This window comes from Hemitrygon akajei, chromosome 7 (assembly GCF_048418815.1).
Source record: "Hemitrygon akajei chromosome 7, sHemAka1.3, whole genome shotgun sequence".
In the NCBI taxonomy this organism is placed as follows: Eukaryota; Metazoa; Chordata; class Chondrichthyes; order Myliobatiformes; family Dasyatidae; genus Hemitrygon; species Hemitrygon akajei.
In genome coordinates this window covers 104,824,554-104,851,754 of record NC_133130.1, presented here as the reverse complement: position 1 = coordinate 104,851,754, position 27,201 = coordinate 104,824,554, and positions in this window count along the sequence as shown.

The window sequence follows — 27,201 nt, the reverse complement described above, 5'->3', positions numbered from 1 at the left end:
TCTTCTGTATAACTACAACGAACTGGCTTTCCTGTATAACTCCAACACACTGACTCTCCTGTATAACTCCAACATACCGACTCTCCTGTATAACTCCAACACACTGACTCTTCTGTATAACAACAACACACTAACTCTCCTGTATAACTCCAACACACTGACTCTCCTGTATAACTCCAACATACCGACTCTCCTGTATAGCTCCAACACACTGACTCTCCTGTAGAACTCCAATGCACTGACTCTCCTGTATAACTCCAACATACTGACACCCCTGTAGAACAGCAACAAACTGACTCACCTTTATAACTCCAAAAATACTGACTCTCATGTAAAATTCCAACTCATTGAATCTCCTATATACCTCCATCCTACATACTCCTGTATAACTACAACACACTGACTCTCCTGTATAACTCCAACACACTGACACACCTGTATAACAACAACACACTAACTCTCCTGTATAACTCCAAAACTACTGACTCTCATGTACAACTGCAACCCACTGATTATCGCATATAAATCCAACACACTGACTCTCCTGTATAACTCCAACAAATTTACTATCCTGTATAATTCCACAACACTGACTGTCCTGTATACCTCCAACACACTGACTCTCCTTTATAACAACAACACACTAACTCTACTGTATAACTACAACGCACCGACTTTCCTGTATAACTCCAACACAATGACTCTCCTGTATAACTGCAAAGCACTGACTCTCTTGTATAACTCCAACATACTGACACCCCTGTATAACATCAACAAACTGACTCTCCTTTATAACTCCAAAACTACTGACTCTCCTGTATAACTCCAACACACTGACTCTCCTGTATAACTCCAACACACTGACTCTCCTATCTAACTCCAACACAGTGACTCTCGCGTATAACTCCAACACACTGACTCTCGCGTATAACAGCAATAAAATGACTCTCGTGTACAACTGCAACCCACTATCGCATATAAATCCAACACACTGACTCTCCTTTACAACTCCAGCACAATGACTCTCCTGTATAACTGCAACACACTGACTCTCCTGTATAACAACAAGGCACTGACTCTCCTGTATAACTCCAACACAATGACTCTCCTGAATAACTCCATCACTCTGACTCTCCTGTATAACTCCAACATACTTACTATTCTGTACAATTCCACAACACTGACTGTCCTGTATATTTCAAACACACTGACTCTCCTGTATAGCTCCAACACACTGACTCTCCTGCATAACTCCAACACACTGACTCTCCTGTATAACTCCAACACAGTGACTCTCGCGTATAACAGCAATAAAATGACTCTCGTGTACAACTGCAACCCACTGACTATCGCATATAAATCCAACACACTGCCTCTCCTGAATAACTACAACTCACTGACTCTCCTTTACAACTCCAAAACAATGACTCTCCTGTATAACTGCAACGCACTGACTCTCCTGTATAACTCCAACATACTGACTCCCCTGTATAACAGCAACAAACTGACTCTCCATTATAGCTCCAACCTGCTGAAATCTCCTTTATAATTCCAAAACTCTGACTCTCCTGTATAAATCCAACACACTGACTCTCCTGTATAACTCCAACAAACTTACTATCCTGTATAATTCCACAACACTGACTGTCCTGTATAACTCCAACACACTAACTCTCCTGTATAACTGCAAAGCACTGACTCTCTTGTATAACTCCAACATACTGACACCCCTGTATAACATCAACAAACTGACTCTCCTTTATAACTCCAAAACTACAGACTCTCCTGTATAACTCCAACACACTGACTCTCCTGTATAACTCCAACACACTGACTCTCCTATATAACTCCAACACAGTGACTCTCGCGTATAACTCCAACACAGTGACTCTCGCGTATAACAGCAATAAAATGACTCTCGTGTACAACTGCAACCCACTGACAATCGCATTTAAATCCAACACACTGACTCTCCTTTACAACTCCAGCACAATGACTCTCCTGTATAACTGCAACGCACTGACTCTCCTGTATAACTCCAACACACTGACTCTCCTGTATAACTACAAGGCACTGACTCTCCTGTATAACTCCAACACAATGACTCTCCTGAATAACTCCATCACTCTGACTCTCCTGTATAACAACAACACCCCTACTGTCCTGTATAACTCCAACACACTAACTCTCCTGTATAACTCCAACATACTGACTCTCCTGTATTACTCCAATGCACTGACTCTCCTGTATAACTAAAACGCACCGACTTTCCTGTATAACTCCAACACAATGTCTCTCCTGTATAACTGCAAAGCACTGACTCTCCTGTCTAACTCCAATGCACTGACTCTCCTGTATAACACCAACATACTGACACCGCTGTATAACAGCAACAAACTGACTCTCCTTTATAACTCCAAAACTACTGACTCTCATGTAAAATTCCAACTCATTGAATCTCCTATATACCTCCATCCTACTGACTCTGCTGTATAACTACAACACACTGACTCTCCTGTATAACTCCAACACACTGACTCTCCTGTATAACTCCAACACAGTGACTCTCGCGTATAACAGCAATAAAATGACTCTCGTGTACAACTGCAACCCACTGACTATCGCATATAAATCCAACACACTGACTCTCCTGAATAACTACAACTCACTGACACTCCTTTACAACTCCAACACAATGACTCTCCTGTATAACTGCAACGCACTGACTCTCATGTATAACTCCAACACACTGACTCCCCTGTATAACTCCAACACACTGAGTCTCGTATATAATTGCAACACAATGACTCCCGCTTATTACAGCAACACAAAGATTCTCGGGTATTACAGCAACACAATGACTGTCGCATATAACCCATATCCACTGACTCTTCTGTATAACTCAACCGACTTGCTCTCCTGTACAATTCCAAAACCCTGACTCTCCTTTACACCTCCAACATACTGACTCTCCTGTATAACTCCAACACACTGACTCTTCTGTATAACTACAACGAACTGGCTTTCCTGTATAACTCCAACACACTGACTCTCCTGTATAACTCCAACACACTGACTCTCCTGTATAACTCCAACATACCGACTCTCCTGTATAACTCCAACACACTGACTCTTCTGTATAACAACAACACACTAACTCTCCTGTATAACTCCAACACACTGACTCTCCTGTATAACTCCAACATACCGACTCTCCTGTATAGCTCCAACACACTGACTCTCCTGTAGAACTCCAATGCACTGACTCTCCTGTATAACTCCAACATACTGACACCCCTGTAGAACAGCAACAAACTGACTCACCTTTATAACTCCAAAAATACTGACTCTCATGTAAAATTCCAACTCATTGAATCTCCTATATACCTCCATCCTACATACTCCTGTATAACTACAACACACTGACTCTCCTGTATAACTCCAACACACTGACACACCTGTATAACAACAACACACTAACTCTCCTGTATAACTCCAAAACTACTGACTCTCATGTACAACTGCAACCCACTGATTATCGCATATAAATCCAACACACTGACTCTCCTGTATAACTCCAACAAATTTACTATCCTGTATAATTCCACAACACTGACTGTCCTGTATAACTCCAACACACTGACTCTCCTTTATAACAACAACACACTAACTCTACTGTATAACTCCAACGCACTAACTCTCCTGTATAACTCCAACATACTGACTATCCTGTATAACTCCAACACACTGACTCTCCTGTATAACTACAACGCACCGACTTTCCTGTATAACTCCAACACAATGTCTCTCCTGTATAACTGCAAAGAACTGACTCTCCTGTATAACTCCAACACACCGACACTCGCATATAACTGCAACACAATGATACTTGATTATAACTGCAACACAATGACTCTCGCGTATATCTCCAAACAATTGACTCTCACATATCACTCCGACGCACTGATGCTCACATATAACTCAAACTCACTAACTCTCCTGTATAACTCCGACACACTGGCACTTGAATGTAAATCCAACACACTGAAACTCCTGTATAACTACAAAACACAGACTCTCCTGTATAACTCCAACACAATAACTCCCGCCTTTTACTACAACAAAATGACTGTCGCGTATAACTCCAACACACTGACTATCCTGTATAACTCCAACACACTGACTCTCCTGTATAACTCCAACAAATTGACACCCCTGTATAACAGTAACAAATTGAATCTCCTTTATAACTCCAAAACTACTGACTCTCATGTAAAATTCCAACTCATTGAATCTCCTATATACCTCCATCCTACTGACTCTCCTGCATAACTCCAACACACTGACTCTCCTGTATAACTCCAACACCCTGACTCTCCTGTATAACTCCAACACAGTGTCTCTCGCGTATAACAGCAATAAAATGACTCTCGTGTACAACTGCAACCCACTGACTATCGCATATAAATCCAACTCACTGACTCTCCTTTACAACTCCAAAACAATGACTCTCCTGTATAACTGCAACGCACTGACTCTCCTGTATAACTCCAACATACTGACTCCCCTGTATAACAGCAACAAACTGACTCTCCATTATAGCTCCAACCTGCTGAAATCTCCTTTATAATTCCAAAACTCTGACTCTCCTGTATAAATCCAACACACTGACTCTCCTGTATAACTCCAACAAACTTACTATCCTGTATAATTCCACAACACTGACTGTCCTGTATAACTCCAACACACTAACTCTCCTGTATAACTCCAACACACTAACTCTCCTGTATAACTCCAACATACTGACTCTCCTGTATAACTGCAAAGCACTGACTCTCTTGTATAACTCCAACATACTGACACCCCTGTATAACATCAACAAACTGACTCTCCTTTATAACTCCAAAACTACTGACTCTCCTGTATAACTCCAACACACTGACTCTCCTGTATAACTCCAACACACTGACTCTCCTATCTAACTCCAACACAGTGACTCTCGCGTATAACTCCAACACAGTGACTCTCGCGTATAACAGCAATAAAATGACTCTCGTGTACAACTGCAACCCACTATCGCATATAAATCCAACACACTGACTCTCCTTTACAACTCCAGCACAATGACTCTCCTGTATAACTGCAACACACTAACTCTCCTGTATAACTCCAACACACTGACACCCCTGTATAACAACAACACACTAACTCTCCTGTATAACTCCAAAACTACTGACTCTCATGTACAACTGCAACCCACTGATTATCGCATTTAAATCCAACACACTGACTCTCCTGAATAACTACAACTCACTGACTCTCCTTTACAACTCCAAAACAATGACTCTCCTGTATAACTGCAACGCACTGACTCTCCTGTATAACTCCAACATACTGACTCCCCTGTATAACAGCAACAAACTGACTCTCCATTATAGCTCCAACCTGCTGAAATCTCCTTTATAATTCCAATACTCTGACTCTCCTGTATAAATCCAACACACTGACTCTCCTGTATAACTGCAAAGCACTGACTCTCGTGTATAACTCCAACATACTGACACCCCTTTATAACATCAACAAACTGACTCTCCTTTATATCTCCAAAACTACTGACTCTCCTGTATAACTCCAACACACTGACTCTCCTGTTTAACTCCAACACACTGACTCTCCTGTATAACTCCAACACAGTGACTCTCGCGTATAACAGCAGTAAAATGACTCTCGTGTACAACTGCAACCCACTGACTATCGCATATAAATCCAACACACTGACTCTCCTTTACAACTCCAGCACAATGACTGTCCTGTATAACTGCAACGCACTGACTCTCCTGTATAACTCCAACACACTAACTCGCCTGTATAACTACAAGGCACTGACTCTCCTGTATAACTCCAACAAACTGACACCCCTGTATAACAGTAACAAATTGTCTCTCCTTTATAACTCCAAAACTACTGACTCTCATGTAAAATTCCAACTCTTGATTCTCCTATATACCTAAATCCTACTGACTCTCCTGTATAACTCCAACACACTGACTCTCCTGCATAACTCCAACACACTGACTCTCCTGTATAACTCCAACACCCTGACTCTCCTGTATAACTCCAACACAGTGACTCTCGCGTATAACAGCAATAAAATGACTCTCGTGTACAACTGCAACCCACTGACTATCGCATATAAATCCAACACACTGACTCTCCTGAATAACTACAACTCACTGACTCTCCTTTACAACTCCAAAACAATTACTCTCCTGTATAACTGCAACGCACTGACTCTCCTGTATAACTCCAACATACTGACTCCCCTGTATAACAGCAACAAACTGACTCTCCATTATAGCTCCAACCTGCTGAAATCTCCTTTATAATTCCAAAACTCAGTCTCTGGTATAAATCCAACACACTGACTCTCCTGTATAACTCCAACAAACTTACTATCCTGTATAATTCCACAACACTGACTGTCCTGTATAACTCCAACACACTAACTCTCCTGTATAACTCCAACACACTAACTCTCCTGTATAACTCCAACATACTGACTCTCGCGTATAACTCCAACACACTGACTCTCGCGTATAACAGCAATAAAATGACTCTCGTGTACAACTGCAACCCACTGACTATCGCATATAAATCCAACACACTGACTCTCCTGAATAACTACAACTCACTGACTCTCCTTTACAACTCCAAAACAATGACTCTCCTGTATAACTGCAACGCACTGACTCTCCTGTATAACTCCAACATACTGACTCCCCTGTATAACAGCAACAAACTGACTCTCCATTATAGCTCCAACCTGCTGAAATCTCCTTTATAATTCCAATACTCTGACTCTCCTGTATAAATCCAACACACTGACTCTCCTGTATAACTCCAACAAACTTACTATCCTGTATAATTCCACAACACTGACTGTCCTGTATAACTCCAACACACTGACTCTCCTGTATAACTGCAAAGCACTGACTCTCGTGTATAACTCCAACATACTGACACCCCTTTATAACATCAACAAACTGACTCTCCTTTATAACTCCAAAACTACTGACTCTCCTGTATAACTCCAACACACTGACTCTCGCGTATAACAGCAATAAAATGACTCTCGTGTACAACTGCAACCCACTGACTATCGCATATAAATCCAACACACTGACTCTCCTTTACAACTCCAGCACAATGACTCTCCTGTATAACTGCAACGCACTGACTCTCCTGTATAACTCCAACACAATAACTCGCCTGAATAACTACAAGGCACTGACTCTCCTGTATAACTCCAACAAACTGACACCCCTGTATAACAGTAACAAATGGACTCTCCTGTATAACTCCAACAAACTGACACCCCTGTATAACAGTAACAAATTGTCTCTCCTTTATAACTCCAAAACTACTGACTCTCATGTAAAATTCCAACTCTTGATTCTCCTATATACCTCCATCCTACTGACTCTCCTGTATAACTCCAACACACTGACTCTCCTGCATAACTCCAACACACTGACTCTCCTGTATAACTCCAACACCCTGACTCTCCTGTATAACTCCAACACAGTGACTCTCGCGTATAACAGCAATAAAATGACTCTCGTGTACAACTGCAACCCACTGACTATCGCATATAAATCCAACTCACTGACTCTCCTTTACAACTCCAAAACAATGACTCTCCTGTATAACTGCAACGCACTGACTCTCCTGTATAACTCCAACATACTGACTCCCCTGTATAACAGCAACAAACTGACTCTCCATTATAGCTCCAACCTGCTGAAATCTCCTTTATAATTCCAAAACTCTGACTCTCCTGTATAAATCCAACACACTGACTCTCCTGTATAACTCCAACAAACTTACTATCCTGTATAATTCCACAACACTGACTGTCCTGTATAACTCCAACACACTAACTCTCCTGTATAACTCCAACACACTAACTCTCCTGTATAACTCCAACATACTGACTCTCCTGTATAACTCCAACACACAGACTCTCCTGTATAACTACAACGCACCGACTTTCCTGTATAACTCCAACACAATGACTCTCCTGTATAACTGCAAAGCACTGACTCTCTTGTATAACTCCAACATACTGACACCCCTGTATAACATCAACAAACTGACTCTCCTTTATAACTCCAAAACTACTGACTCTCCTGTATAACTCCAACACACTGACTCTCCTGTATAACTCCAACACACTGACTCTCCTATCTAACTCCAACACAGTGACTCTCGCGTATAACTCCAACACAGTGACTCTCGCGTATAACAGTAATAAAATGACTCTCGTGTACAACTGCAACCCACTATCGCATATAAATCCAACACACTGACTCTCCTTTACAACTCCAGCACAATGACTCTCCTGTATAACTGCAACACACTGACTCTCCTGTATAACTACAAGGCACTGACTCTCCTGTATAACTCCAACACAATGACTCTCCTGAATAACTCCATCACTCTGACTCTCCTGTATAACTCCAACATACTTACTATTCTGTACAATTCCACAACACTGACTGTCCTGTATATTTCAAACACACTGACTCTCCTGTATAGCTCCAACACACTGACTCTCCTGTAGAACTCCAATGCACTGACTCTCCTGTATAACTCCAACATACTGACACCCCTGTATAACAGCAACAAACTGACTCACCTTTATAACTCCAAAAATACTGACTCTCATGTAAAATTCCAACTCATTGAATCTCCTAAATACCTCCATCCTACATACTCCTGTATAACTACAACACACTGACTCTCCTGTATAAGTCCAACACACTGACACCCCTGTATAACAACAACACACTAACTCTCCTGTATAACTCCAAAACTACTGACTCTCATGTACAACTGCAACCCACTGATTATCGCATATAAATCCAACACACTGACTCTCCTGAATAACTACAACCCACTGACTCTCCTTTACAACTCCAGCACAATGACTCTCCTGTATAACTGCAACACACTGACTCTCCTGTATAACTACAAGGCACTGACTCTCCTGTATAACTCCAACACAATGACTCTCCTGAATAACTCCATCACTCTGACTCTCCTGTATAACTCCAACATACTTACTATTCTGTACAATTCCACAACACTGACTGTCCTGTATAACTCAAACACACTCTCTCTCCTGTATAGCTCCAACACACTGACTCTCCTGTAGAACTCCAATGCACTGACTCTCCTGTATAACTCCAACATACTGACACCCCTGTATAACAGCAACAAACTGATTCACCTTTATAACTCCAAAAATACTGACTCTCATGTAAAATTCCAACTCATTGAATCTCCTATATACCTCCAACCTACATACTCCTGTATAACAACAACACACTAACTCTCCTGTATAACTCCAAAACTACTGACTCTCATGTACAACTGCAACCCACTGATTATCGCATTTAAATCCAACACACTGACTCTCCTGAATAACTACAACTCACTGACTCTCCTTTACAACTCCGAAACAATGACTCTCCTGTATAACTCCAACATACTGACTCCCCTGTATAACAGCAACAAAATGATTATCCATTATAGCTCCAAACTGCTGAAATCCCTTTATAATTACAATACTCTGACTCTCCTCTATAACTCCAACACACTAACTCTCCTGTATAACTCCAACATACTGACACTCCTGTATAACTCCAACACACTGACTCTCCTGTATAACTCCAACACACTGACTTTTCTGTATAACTCCAACACAGTGACTCTCGCATATAACAGCAATAAAATGACTCTCGTGTACAACTGCAACACACTATCGCATATAAATCCAAAACACTGACTCTCCTTAACAACTCCAACACAATGACTCTCCTGTATAACTGCAACGCACTGACTCTCCTGTATAACTCCAACATACTGACTCCCCTGTATAACAGCAACAAACTGACACTCCATTATAGCTCCAACCTGCTGAAATCTCCTTTATAATTCCAATACTCTGACTCTCCTGTATAACTCCAACACACTGACTCTCCTGTATAACTACAAGGCACTGACTCTCCTGTATAACTCCAACACAATGACTCTCCTGAATAACTCCATCACTCTGACTCTCCTGTATAACTCCAACATACTTACTATTCTGTACAATTCCACAACACTGACTGTCCTGTATATTTCAAACACACTGACTCTCCTGTATAGCTCCAACACACTGACTCTCCTGTAGAACTCCAATGCACTGACTCTCCTGTATAACTCCAACATACTGACACCCCTGTATAACAGCAACAAACTGACTCACCTTTATAACTCCAAAAATACTGACTCTCATGTAAAATTCCAACTCATTGAATCTCCTAAATACCTCCATCCTACATACTCCTGTATAACTACAACACACTGACTCTCCTGTATAAGTCCAACACACTGACACCCCTGTATAACAACAACACACTAACTCTCCTGTATAACTCCAAAACTACTGACTCTCATGTACAACTGCAACCCACTGATTATCGCATATAAATCCAACACACTGACTCTCCTGAATAACTACAACTCACTGACTCTCCTTTACAACTCCAGCACAATGACTCTCCTGTATAACTGCAACACACTGACTCTCCTGTATAACTACAAGGCACTGACTCTCCTGTATAACTCCAACACAATGACTCTCCTGAATAACTCCATCACTCTGACTCTCCTGTATAACTCCAACATACTTACTATTCTGTACAATTCCACAACACTGACTGTCCTGTATAACTCAAACACACTCTCTCTCCTGTATAGCTCCAACACACTGACTCTCCTGTAGAACTCCAATGCACTGACTCTCCTGTATAACTCCAACATACTGACACCCCTGTATAACAGCAACAAACTGATTCACCTTTATAACTCCAAAAATACTGACTCTCATGTAAAATTCCAACTCATTGAATCTCCTATATACCTCCAACCTACATACTCCTGTATAACAACAACACACTAACTCTCCTGTATAACTCCAAAACTACTGACTCTCATGTACAACTGCAACCCACTGATTATCGCATTTAAATCCAACACACTGACTCTCCTGAATAACTACAACTCACTGACTCTCCTTTACAACTCCGAAACAATGACTCTCCTGTATAACTCCAACATACTGACTCCCCTGTATAACAGCAACAAAATGATTATCCATTATAGCTCCAAACTGCTGAAATCCCTTTATAATTACAATACTCTGACTCTCCTCTATAACTCCAACACACTAACTCTCCTGTATAACTCCAACATACTGACACTCCTGTATAACTCCAACACACTGACTCTCCTGTATAACTCCAACACACTGACTTTTCTGTATAACTCCAACACAGTGACTCTCGCATATAACAGCAATAAAATGACTCTCGTGTACAACTGCAACACACTATCGCATATAAATCCAAAACACTGACTCTCCTTAACAACTCCAACACAATGACTCTCCTGTATAACTGCAACGCACTGACTCTCCTGTATAACTCCAACATACTGACTCCCCTGTATAACAGCAACAAACTGACACTCCATTATAGCTCCAACCTGCTGAAATCTCCTTTATAATTCCAATACTCTGACTCTCCTGTATAACTCCAACACACTGACTCGCCTGTATAGCTACAACGCACTGACTCTCCTATATAACTCCAACATACATACTATTCTGTACAATTCCACAACACTGACTGTCCTGTATAACTCCAACACACTGACTGTCCTGTATAACTCCAACACACTGACTCTCCTGTATAACTCTAACACACTGAGTCGCCTTTATAACAGCAACAAACTGACTCTCCATGCTAGCTCCAACCTACTGACTCTCATGTATAATTCCAGCTCATTGACACTACTATATAACTCAATCCTACTGACTCTCCTGAATAACTACAACACACTGACTCTCCTGTATAACTCTAAAACAATAACTCTCGCCTTTTACTACAACACAATAACTGTCACATTTAACTCCAACACACTGACTATCCTGTATAACTCCAACACACTGACTCTCCTGTATAACTCCAACAAACTTACTATCATGTATAATTCCACAACACTGACTGTCCTGTATAACTCCAACACCCTGACTCTCCTGTATAACTGCAAAGCACTGACTCTCTTGTATAACTCCAACATACTGACACCCCTTTATAACATCAACAAACTGACTCTCCTTTATAACTCCAAAACTACTGATTCTCCAGTATAACTCCAACACACTGACTCTCCTGTATAACTCCAACACACTGACTCTCCTGTATAACTCTAACACACTGAGTCGCCTTTATAACAACAACAAACTGACTCTCCATGATTGCTCCAACCTACTGACTCTCGTATAAATCCAGCTCATTGATACTACTATATAACTCCATCCTACTGACTCTCCTGAATAACTACAACATACTGACTCTCCTGTATAACTCCAACACAATAACTCCCGCCTTTTACTACAACACAATGACTATCGCGTATAACTCCAACACACTGACTATCCTGTATAACTCCAACACACTGACTCTCCTGTATAACAGTAACAAATTGACTCTCCTTTATAACTCCAAAACTACGGACTCTCATGTAAAATTCCAACTCATTGATTCTCCTATATACCTCCATCCTACTGACTCTCCTGTATAACTCCAACACACTGACTCTCCTGCATATCTCCAACACACTGACTCTCCTGTATAACTCCAACACACTGACTCTCCTGTATAACTCCAACACAGTGACTCTCGCGTATAACAGCAATAAAATGATTCTCGTGTACAACTGCAACCCACTGACTATCGCATATAAATCCAACACACTGACTCTCCTTTACAAATCCAAAACAATGACTCTCCTGTATAACTGCAACGCACTGACTCTCCATTATAGCTCCAACCTGCTGAAATCTCCTTTATAATTCCAATACTCTGACTCTCCTGTATAAATCCAACACACTGACTCTCCTGTATAACTCCAACAAACTTACTATCCTGTATAATTCCACAACACTGACTGTCCTGTATAACTCCAACACACTGACTCTCCTGTATAACTGCAAAGCACTGACTCTCGTGTATAACTCCAACATACTGACACCCCTTTATAACATCAACAAACTGACTCTCCTTTATAACTCCAAAACTACTGACTCTTCTGTATAACTCCAACACACTGACTCTCCTTTATAACTCCAACACACTGACTCTCGCGTATAACAGCAATAAAATGACTCTCGTGTACAACTGCAACCCACTGACTATCACATATAAATCCAACACACTGACTCTCCTGAATAACTACAACTCACTGACTCTCCTTTACAACTCCAAAACAATGACTCTCCTGTATAACTGCAACGCACTGACTCTCCTGTATAACTCCAACATACTGACTCCCCTGTATAACAGCAACAAACTGACTCTCCATTATAGCTCCAACCTGCTGAAATCTCCTTTATAATTCCAATACTCTGACTCTCCTGTATAAATCCAACACACTGACTCTCCTGTATAACTGCAAAGCACTGACTCTCGTGTATAACTCCAACATACTGACACCCCTTTATAACATCAACAAACTGACTCTCCTTTATAACTCCAAAACTACTGACTCTCTTGTATAACTCCAACACACTGACTCTCCTGTATAACTCCAACACACTGACTCTCCTGTATAACTCCAACACAGTGACTCTCCTGTATAACTCCAACACACTAACTCGCCTGTATAACTACAAGGCACTGACTCTCCTGTATAACTCCAACATACTGACTATCCTGTATAACTCCAACACACTGACTCTCCTGTATAACTACAACGCTCCGACTTTCCTGTATAGCTCCAACACAATGACTCTCCTGTGTAACTGCAAAGAACTGACTCTCCTGTATAACTGCAACACACCGACACTCGCATATAACTGCAACACAATGATACTTGATTATAACTGCAACACAATGACTCTCGCGTATAACTCCAAACTATTGACTCTCACATATCACTCCGACACACTGATGCTCACATATAACTCAAACTCACTAACTCTCCTGTATAACTCCGACACACTGGCACTTGAATGTAACTCCAACACACTGAAACTCCTGTATAACTACAAAACACAGACTCTCCTGTATAACTCCAACACAATAACTCCCGCCTTTTACTACAACACAATGACTGTCGCGTATAACTCCAACACACTGACTATCCTGTATAACTCCAACACACTGACTCTCCTGTATAACTCCAACAAATTGACACCCCTGTATAACAGTAACAAATTGACTCTCCTTTATAACTCCAAAACTACTGACTCTCATGTACAATTCCAACTCATTGAATCTCCTATATACCTCCATCCTACTGACTCTCCTGTATAACTCCAACACACTGACTCTCCTGTATAACTCCAACACAGTGACTCTCGCTTATAACAGCAATAAAATTACTCTCGTGTAAAACTGCAACCCACTGACTATCGCATATAAATCCAACACACTGACTCTCCTGAATAACTACAACTCACTGACTCTCCTTTACAACTCCAAAACAATGACTCTCCTGTATAACTGCAACGCACTGACTCTCCTGTATAACTCCAACATACTGACTCCCCTGTATAACAGCAACAAACTGACTCTCCATTATAGCTCCAACCTGCTGAAATCTCCTTTATAATTCCAATACTCTGACTCTCATGTATAAATCCAACACACTGACTCTCCTGTATAACTCCAACAAACTTACTATCCTGTGTAATTCCACAACACTGACTGTCCTGTATAACTCCAACACACTGACTCTCCTGTATAACTGCAAAGCACTGACTCTCGTGTATAACTCCAACATACTGACACCCCTTTATAACATCAACAAACTGACTCTCCTTTATAACTCCAAAACTACTGACTCTCCTGTATAACTCCAACACACTGACTCTCGCGTATAACAGCAATAAAGTGACTCTCGTGTACAACTGCAACCCACTGACTATCGCATATAAATCCAACACACTGCCTCTCCTTTACAACTCCAGCACAATGACTCTCCTGTATAACTGCAACGCACTGACTCTCCTGTATAACTCCAACACAATAACTCGCCTGTATAACTACAAGGCACTGACTCTCCTGTATAACTCCAACAAACTGACAACCCTGTATAACAGTAACAAATTGACTCTCCTGTATAACTCCAACAAACTGACACCCCTGTATAACAGTAACAAATTGTCTCTCCTTTATAACTCCAAAACTACTGACTCTCATGTAAAATTCCAACTCTTGATTCTCCTATATACCTCCATCCTACAGACTCTCCTGTATAACTCCAACACACTGACTCTACTGCATAACTCCAACACACTGACTCTCCTGTATAACTCCAACACCCTGACTCTCCTGTATAACTCCAAAACAGTGACTCTCGCGTATAACAGCAATAAAATGACTCTCGTGTACAACTGCAACCCACTGACTATCGCATATAAATCCAACACACTGCCTCTCCTGAATAACTACAACTCACTGACTCTCCTTTACAACTCCAAAACAATGACTCTCCTGTATAACTGCAACGCACTGACTCTCCTGTATAACTCCAACATACTGACTCCCCTGTATAACAGCAACAAACTGACTCTCCATTATAGCTCCAACCTGCTGAAATCTCCTTTATAATTCCAAAACTCTGACTGTCCTGTATAACTCCAACACACTAACTCTCCTGTATAACTCCAACACACTAACTCTCCTGTATAACTCCAACATACTGACTCTCCTGTATAACTCCAACACACTGACTCTCCTGTATAACTACAACGCACCGACTTTCCTGTATAACTCCAACACAATGACTCTCCTGTATAACTGCAAAGCACTGACTCTCTTGTATAACTCCAACACACTGACTCTCCTGTATAACTGCAAAGCACTGACTCTCGTGTATAACTCCAACATACTGACACCCCTTTATAACATCAACAAACTGACTCTCCTTTATAACTCCAAAACTACTGACTCTCCTGTATAACTCCAACACACTGACTCTCGCGTATAACAGCAATAAAATGACTCTCGTGTACAACTGCAACCCACTGACTATCGCATATAAATCCAACACACTGACTCTCCTTTACAACTCCAGCACAATGACTCTCCTGTATAACTGCAACGCACTGACTCTCCTGTATAACTCCAACACACTGACTCTCCTGTATAACTACAAGGCACTGACTCTCCTGTATAACTCCAACACAATGACTCTCCTGAATAACTCCATCACTCTGACTCTCCTGTATAACTCCAACATACTTACTATTCTGTACAATTCCACAACACTGACTGTCCTGTATAACTCCAAAACACTGACTCTCCTGTATAACAACAACACCCCTACTGTCCTGTATAACTCCAACACACTAACTCTCCTGTATAACTCCAACATACTGACTCTCCTGTATTACTCCAATGCACTGACTCTCCTGTATAACTAAAACGCACCGGCTTTCCTGTATAACTCCAACACAATGACTCTCCTGTATAACTGCAAAGCACTGACTCTCCTGTCTAACTCCAATGCACTGACTCTCCTGTATAACACCTACATACTGACACCGCTGTATAACAGCAACAAACTGACTCTCCTTTATAACTCCAAAACTACTGACTCTCATGTAAAATTCCAACTCATTGAATCTCCTATATACCTCCATCCTACTGACTCTGCTGTATAACTACAACACACTGACTCTCCTGTATAACTCCAACACACTGACTCTCCTGTATAACTCCAACACAGTGACTCTCGCGTATAACAGCAATAAAATAACTCTCGTGTACAACTGCAACCCACTGACTATCGCATATAAATCCAACACACTGACTCTCCTGAATAACTACAACTCACTGACTCTCCTTTACAACTCCAACACAATGACTCTCCTGTATAACTGCAACGCACTGACTCCCCTGTATAACTCCAACACACTGAGTCTCGTATATAATTGCAACACAATGACTCCTGCTTATTACAGCAACACAAAGACCTTCGGGTATTACAGCAACACAATGACTGTCGCATATAACCCATATCCACTGACTCTTCTGTATAACTCAACCGACTTGCTCTCCTGTACAATTCCAAAACCCTGACTCTCCTTTACAACTCCAACATACTGACTCTCCTGTATAACTCCAACACACTGACTCTTCTGTATAACAACAACACACTAACTCTCCTGTATAACTCCAACACACTGACTCTCCTGTATAACTCCAACATACCGACTCTCCTGTATAGCTCCAACACACTGACTCTCCTGTAGAACTCCAATGCACTGACTCTCCTGTATAACTCCAACATACTGACACCCCTGTATAACAGCAACAAACTGACTCACCTTTATAACTCCAAAAATACTGACTCTCATGTAAAATTCCAACTCATTGAATCTCCTATATACCTCCATCCTACATACTCCTGTATAACTACAACACACTGACTCTCCTGTATAACTCCAACAAACTTACTATCCTGTATAATTCCACAACACTGACTGTCCTGTATAACTCCAACACACTGACTCTCCTGTATAACTGCAAAGCACTGACTCTCGTGTATAACTCCAACATACTGACACCCCTTTATAACATCAACAAACTGACTCTCCTTTATAACTCCAAAACTACTGACTCTCCTGTATAACTCCAACACACTGACTCTCGCGTATAACAGCAATAAAATGACTCTCGTGTACAACTGCAACCCACTGACTATCGCATATAAATCCAACACACTGACTCTCCTTTACAACTCCAGCACAATGACTCTCCTGTATAACTGCAACGCACTGACTCTCCTGTATAACTCCAACACAATAACTCGCCTGAATAACTACAAGGCACTGACTCTCCTGTATAACTCCAACAAACTGACACCCCTGTATAACAGTAACAAATGGACTCTCCTGTATAACTCCAACAAACTGACACCCCTGTATAACAGTAACAAATTGTCTCTCCTTTATAACTCCAAAACTACTGACTCTCATGTAAAATTCCAACTCTTGATTCTCCTATATACCTCCATCCTACTGACTCTCCTGTATAACTCCAACACACTGACTCTCCTGCATAACTCCAACACACTGACTCTCCTGTATAACTCCAACACCCTGACTCTCCTGTATAACTCCAACACAGTGACTCTCGCGTATAACAGCAATAAAATGACTCTCGTGTACAACTGCAACCCACTGACTATCGCATATAAATCCAACTCACTGACTCTCCTTTACAACTCCAAAACAATGACTCTCCTGTATAACTGCAACGCACTGACTCTCCTGTATAACTCCAACATACTGACTCCCCTGTATAACAGCAACAAACTGACTCTCCATTATAGCTCCAACCTGCTGAAATCTCCTTTATAATTCCAAAACTCTGACTCTCCTGTATAAATCCAACACACTGACTCTCCTGTATAACTCCAACAAACTTACTATCCTGTATAATTCCACAACACTGACTGTCCTGTATAACTCCAACACACTAACTCTCCTGTATAACTCCAACACACTAACTCTCCTGTATAACTCCAACATACTGACTCTCCTGTATAACTCCAACACACAGACTCTCCTGTATAACTACAACGCACCGACTTTCCTGTATAACTCCAACACAATGACTCTCCTGTATAACTGCAAAGCACTGACTCTCTTGTATAACTCCAACATACTGACACCCCTGTATAACATCAACAAACTGACTCTCCTTTATAACTCCAAAACTACTGACTCTCCTGTATAACTCCAACACACTGACTCTCCTGTATAACTCCAACACACTGACTCTCCTATCTAACTCCAACACAGTGACTCTCGCGTATAACTCCAACACAGTGACTCTCGCGTATAACAGCAATAAAATGACTCTCGTGTACAACTGCAACCCACTATCGCATATAAATCCAACACACTGACTCTCCTTTACAACTCCAGCACAATGACTCTCCTGTATAACTGCAACACACTGACTCTCCTGTATAACTACAAGGCACTGACTCTCCTGTATAACTCCAACACAATGACTCTCCTGAATAACTCCATCACTCTGACTCTCCTGTATAACTCCAACATACTTACTATTCTGTACAATTCCACAACACTGACTGTCCTGTATATTTCAAACACACTGACTCTCCTGTATAGCTCCAACACACTGACTCTCCTGTAGAACTCCAATGCACTGACTCTCCTGTATAACTCCAACATACTGACACCCCTGTATAACAGCAACAAACTGACTCACCTTTATAACTCCAAAAATACTGACTCTCATGTAAAATTCCAACTCATTGAATCTCCTAAATACCTCCATCCTACATACTCCTGTATAACTACAACACACTGACTCTCCTGTATAAGTCCAACACACTGACACCCCTGTATAACAACAACACACTAACTCTCCTGTATAACTCCAAAACTACTGACTCTCATGTACAACTGCAACCCACTGATTATCGCATATAAATCCAACACACTGACTCTCCTGAATAACTACAACTCACTGACTCTCCTTTACAACTCCAGCACAATGACTCTCCTGTATAACTGCAACACACTGACTCTCCTGTATAACTACAAGGCACTGACTCTCCTGTATAACTCCAACACAATGACTCTCCTGAATAACTCCATCACTCTGACTCTCCTGTATAACTCCAACATACTTACTATTCTGTACAATTCCACAACACTGACTGTCCTGTATAACTCAAACACACTCTCTCTCCTGTATAGCTCCAACACACTGACTCTCCTGTAGAACTCCAATGCACTGACTCTCCTGTATAACTCCAACATACTGACACCCCTGTATAACAGCAACAAACTGATTCACCTTTATAACTCCAAAAATACTGACTCTCATGTAAAATTCCAACTCATTGAATCTCCTATATACCTCCAACCTACATACTCCTGTATAACAACAACACACTAACTCTCCTGTATAACTCCAAAACTACTGACTCTCATGTACAACTGCAACCCACTGATTATCGCATTTAAATCCAACACACTGACTCTCCTGAATAACTACAACTCACTGACTCTCCTTTACAACTCCGAAACAATGACTCTCCTGTATAACTCCAACATACTGACTCCCCTGTATAACAGCAACAAAATGATTATCCATTATAGCTCCAAACTGCTGAAATCCCTTTATAATTACAATACTCTGACTCTCCTCTATAACTCCAACACACTAACTCTCCTGTATAACTCCAACATACTGACACTCCTGTATAACTCCAACACACTGACTCTCCTGTATAACTCCAACACACTGACTTTTCTGTATAACTCCAACACAGTGACTCTCGCATATAACAGCAATAAAATGACTCTCGTGTACAACTGCAACACACTATCGCATATAAATCCAAAACACTGACTCTCCTTAACAACTCCAACACAATGACTCTCCTGTATAACTGCAACGCACTGACTCTCCTGTATAACTCCAACATACTGACTCCCCTGTATAACAGCAACAAACTGACACTCCATTATAGCTCCAACCTGCTGAAATCTCCTTTATAATTCCAATACTCTGACTCTCCTGTATAACTCCAACACACTGACTCGCCTGTATAGCTACAACGCACTGACTCTCCTATATAACTCCAACATACATACTATTCTGTACAATTCCACAACACTGACTGTCCTGTATAACTCCAACACACTGACTGTCCTGTATAACTCCAACACACTGACTCTCCTGTATAACTCTAACACACTGAGTCGCCTTTATAACAGCAACAAACTGACTCTCCATGCTAGCTCCAACCTACTGACTCTCATGTATAATTCCAGCTCATTGACACTACTATATAACTCAATCCTACTGACTCTCCTGAATAACTACAACACACTGACTCTCCTGTATAACTCTAAAACAATAACTCTCGCCTTTTACTACAACACAATAACTGTCACATATAACTCCAACACACTGACTATCCTGTATAACTCCAACACACTGACTCTCCTGTATAACTCCAACAAACTTACTATCATGTATAATTCCACAACACTGACTGTCCTGTATAACTCCAACACCCTGACTCTCCTGTATAACTGCAAAGCACTGACTCTCTTGTATAACTCCAACATACTGACACCCCTTTATAACATCAACAAACTGACTCTCCTTTATAACTCCAAAACTACTGATTCTCCAGTATAACTCCAACACACTGACTCTCCTGTATAACTCCAACACACTGACTCTCCTGTATAACTCTAACACACTGAGTCGCCTTTATAACAACAACAAACTGACTCTCCATGATTGCTCCAACCTACTGACTCTCATGTATAAATCCAGCTCATTGATACTACTATATAACTCCATCCTACTGACTCTCCTGAATAACTACAACATACTGACTCTCCTGTATAACTCCAACACAATAACTCCCGCCTTTTACTACAACACAATGACTATCGCGTATAACTCCAACACACTGACTATCCTGTATAACTCCAACACACTGACTCTCCTGTATAACAGTAACAAATTGACTCTCCTTTATAACTCCAAAACTACGGACTCTCATGTAAAATTCCAACTCATTGATTCTCCTATATACCTCCATCCTACTGACTCTCCTGTATAACTCCAACACACTGACTCTCCTGCATATCTCCAACACACTGACTCTCCTGTATAACTCCAACACACTGACTCTCCTGTATAACTCCAACACAGTGACTCTCGCGTATAACAGCAATAAAATGATTCTCGTGTACAACTGCAACCCACTGACTATCGCATATAAATCCAACACACTGACTCTCCTTTACAAATCCAAAACAATGACTCTCCTGTATAACTGCAACGCACTGACTCTCCATTATAGCTCCAACCTGCTGAAATCTCCTTTATAATTCCAATACTCTGACTCTCCTGTATAAATCCAACACACTGACTCTCCTGTATAACTGCAAAGCACCGACTCTCGTGTATAACTCCAACATACTGACACCCCTTTATAACATCAACAAACTGACTCTCCTTTATAACTCCAAAACTACTGACTCTCCTGTATAACTCCAACACACTGACTCTCCTGTATAACTCCAACACACTGACTCTCCTGTATAACTCCAACACAGTGACTCTCCTGTATAACTCCAACACACTAACTCGCCTGTATAACTACAAGGCACTGACTCTCCTGTATAACTCCAACATACTGACTATCCTGTATAACTCCAACACACTGACTCTCCTGTATAACTACAACGCTCCGACTTTCCTGTATAGCTCCAACACAATGACTCTCCTGTGTAACTGCAAAGAACTGACTCTCCTGTATAACTGCAACACACCGACACTCGCATATAACTGCAACACAATGATACTTGATTATAACTGCAACACAATGACTCTCGCGTATAACTCCAAACTATTGACTCTCACATATCACTCCGACACACTGATGCTCACATATAACTCAAACTCACTAACTCTCCTGTATAACTCCGACACACTGGCACTTGAATGTAACTCCAACACACTGAAACTCCTGTATAACTACAAAACACAGACTCTCCTGTATAACTCCAACACAATAACTCCCGCCTTTTACTACAACACAATGACTGTCGCGTATAACTCCAACACACTGACTATCCTGTATAACTCCAACACACTGACTCTCCTGTATAACTCCAACAAATTGACACCCCTGTATAACAGTAACAAATTGACTCTCCTTTATAACTCCAAAACTACTGACTCTCATGTACAATTCCAACTCATTGAATCTCCTATATACCTCCATCCTACTGACTCTCCTGTATAACTCCAACACACTGACTCTCCTGTATAACTCCAACACAGTGACTCTCGCTTATAACAGCAATAAAATGACTCTCGTGTAAAACTGCAACCCACTGACTATCGCATATAAATCCAACACACTGACTCTCCTGAATAACTACAACTCACTGACTCTCCTTTACAACTCCAAAACAATGACTCTCCTGTATAACTGCAACGCACTGACTCTCCTGTATAACTCCAACATACTGACTCCCCTGTATAACAGCAACAAACTGACTCTCCATTATAGCTCCAACCTGCTGAAATCTCCTTTATAATTCCAATACTCTGACTCTCATGTATAAATCCAACACACTGACTCTCCTGTATAACTCCAACAAACTTACTATCCTGTGTAATTCCACAACACTGACTGTCCTGTATAACTCCAACACACTGACTCTCCTGTATAACTGCAAAGCACTGACTCTCGTGTATAACTCCAACATACTGACACCCCTTTATAACATCAACAAACTGACTCTCCTTTATAACTCCAAAACTACTGACTCTCCTGTATAACTCCAACACACTGACTCTCGCGTATAACAGCAATAAAATGACTCTCGTGTACAACTGCAACCCACTGACTATCGCATATAAATCCAACACACTGCCTCTCCTTTACAACTCCAGCACAATGACTCTCCTGTATAACTGCAACGCACTGACTCTCCTGTATAACTCCAACACAATAACTCGCCTGTATAACTACAAGGCACTGACTCTCCTGTATAACTCCAACAAACTGACAACCCTGTATAACAGTAACAAATTGACTCTCCTGTATAACTCCAACAAACTGACACCCCTGTATAACAGTAACAAATTGTCTCTCCTTTATAACTCCAAAACTACTGACTCTCATGTAAAATTCCAACTCTTGATTCTCCTATATACCTCCATCCTACAGACTCTCCTGTATAACTCCAACACACTGACTCTACTGCATAACTCCAACACACTGACTCTCCTGTATAACTCCAACACCCTGACTCTCCTGTATAACTCCAAAACAGTGACTCTCTCGTATAACAGCAATAAAATGACTCTCGTGTACAACTGCAACCCACTGACTATCGCATATAAATCCAACACACTGCCTCTCCTGAATAACTACAACTCACTGACTCTCCTTTACAACTCCAAAACAATGACTCTCCTGTATAACTGCAACGCACTGACTCTCCTGTATAACTCCAACATACTGACTCCCCTGTATAACAGCAACAAACTGACTCTCCATTATAGCTCCAACCTGCTGAAATCTCCTTTATAATTCCAAAACTCTGACTGTCCTGTATAACTCCAACACACTAACTCTCCTGTATAACTCCAACACACTAACTCTCCTGTATAACTCCAACATACTGACTCTCCTGTATAACTCCAACACACTGACTCTCCTGTATAACTACAACGCACCGACTTTCCTGTATAACTCCAACACAATGACTCTCCTGTATAACTGCAAAGCACTGACTCTCTTGTATAACTCCAACACACTGACTCTCCTGTATAACTGCAAAGCACTGACTCTCGTGTATAACTCCAACATACTGACACCCCTTTATAACATCAACAAACTGACTCTCCTTTATAACTCCAAAACTACTGACTCTCCTGTATAACTCCAACACACTGACTCTCGCGTATAACAGCAATAAAATGACTCTCGTGTACAACTGCAACCCACTGACTATCGCATATAAATCCAACACACTGACTCTCCTTTACAACTCCAGCACAATGACTCTCCTGTATAACTGCAACGCACTGACTCTCCTGTATAACTCCAACACACTGACTCTCCTGTATAACTACAAGGCACTGACTCTCCTGTATAACTCCAACACAATGACTCTCCTGAATAACTCCATCACTCTGACTCTCCTGTATAACTCCAACATACTTACTATTCTGTACAATTCCACAACACTGACTGTCCTGTATAACTCCAACACACTGACTCTCCTGTATAACAACAACACCCCTACTGTCCTGTATAACTCCAACACACTAACTCTCCTGTATAACTCCAACATACTGACTCTCCTGTATTACTCCAATGCACTGACTCTCCTGTATAACTAAAACGCACCGGCTTTCCTGTATAACTCCAACACAATGACTCTCCTGTATAACTGCAAAGCACTGACTCTCCTGTCTAACTCCAATGCACTGACTCTCCTGTATAACACCTACATACTGACACCGCTGTATAACAGCAACAAACTGACTCTCCTTTATAACTCCAAAACTACTGACTCTCATGTAAAATTCCAACTCATTGAATCTCCTATATACCTCCATCCTACTGACTCTGCTGTATAACTACAACACACTGACTCTCCTGTATAACTCCAACACACTGACTCTCCTGTATAACTCCAACACAGTGACTCTCGCGTATAACAGCAATAAAATAACTCTCGTGTACAACTGCAACCCACTGACTATCGCATATAAATCCAACACACTGACTCTCCTGAATAACTACAACTCACTGACTCTCCTTTACAACTCCAACACAATGACTCTCCTGTATAACTGCAACGCACTGACTCCCCTGTATAACTCCAACACACTGAGTCTCGTATATAATTGCAACACAATGACTCCTGCTTATTACAGCAACACAAAGACCTTCGGGTATTACAGCAACACAATGACTGTCGCATATAACCCATATCCACTGACTCTTCTGTATAACTCAACCGACTTGCTCTCCTGTACAATTCCAAAACCCTGACTCTCCTTTACAACTCCAACATACTGACTCTCCTGTATAACTCCAACACACTGACTCTTCTGTATAACAACAACACACTAACTCTCCTGTATAACTCCAACACACTGACTCTCCTGTATAACTCCAACATACCGACTCTCCTGTATAGCTCCAACACACTGACTCTCCTGTAGAACTCCAATGCACTGACTCTCCTGTATAACTCCAACATACTGACACCCCTGTATAACAGCAACAAACTGACTCACCTTTATAACTCCAAAAATACTGACTCTCATGTAAAATTCCAACTCATTGAATCTCCTATATACCTCCATCCTACATACTCCTGTATAACTACAACACACTGACTCTCCTGTATAACTCCAACACACTGACACCCCTGTATAACAACAACACACTAACTCTCCTGTATAACTCCAAAACTACTGACACTCATGTACAACTGCAACCCACTGATTATCGCATATAAATCCAACACACTGACTCTCCTGAATAACTACAACTCACTGACTCTCCTTTACAACTCCGAAACAATGACTCTCCTGTATAACTCCAACATACTGACTCCCCTGTATAACAGCAACAAACTGATTATCCATTATAGCTCCAAACTGCTGAAATCCCTTTATAATTCCAATACTCTGACTCTCCTCTATAACTCCAACACACTAACTCTCCTGTATATCTCCAACATACTGACACTCCTGTATAAATCCAACACACTGACTCTCCTGTATAACTCCAACACACTGACTTTTCTGTATAACTCCAACACAGTGACTCTCGCGTATAACAGCAATAAAATGACTCTCGTGTACAACTGCAACACACTGACTATCGCATATAAATCCAAAACACTGACTCTCCTTTACAACTCCAACACAATGACTCTCCTGTATAACTGCAACGCACTGACTCTCCTGTATAACTCCAACATACTGACTCCCCTGTATAACAGCAACAAACTGACTCTCCATTATAGCTCCAACCTGCTGAAATCTCCTTTATAATTCCAATACTCTGACTCTCCTGTATAAATCCAACACACTGACTCTCCTGTATAGCTACAATGCACTGACTCTCCTATATAACTCCAACATACTTACTATTCTGTACAATTCCACAACACTGACTGTCCTGTATAATTCCAACACACTGACTCTCCTGTATAACTCTAACACACTGAGTCGCCTTTATAACAGCAACAAACTGACTCTCCATGCTAGCTCCAACCTACTGACTCTCATGTATAATTCCAGCTCATTGACACTACTATATAACTCCATCCTACTGACTCTCCTGAATAACTACAACACACTGACTCTCCTGTATAACTCTAAAACAATAACTCTCGCCTTTTACTACAACACAATGACTGTCACATATAACTCCAACACACTGACTATCCTGTATAACTCCAACACACTGACTCTCCTGTATAACTCCAACAAACTTACTATCCTGTATAATTCCACAACACTGACTGTC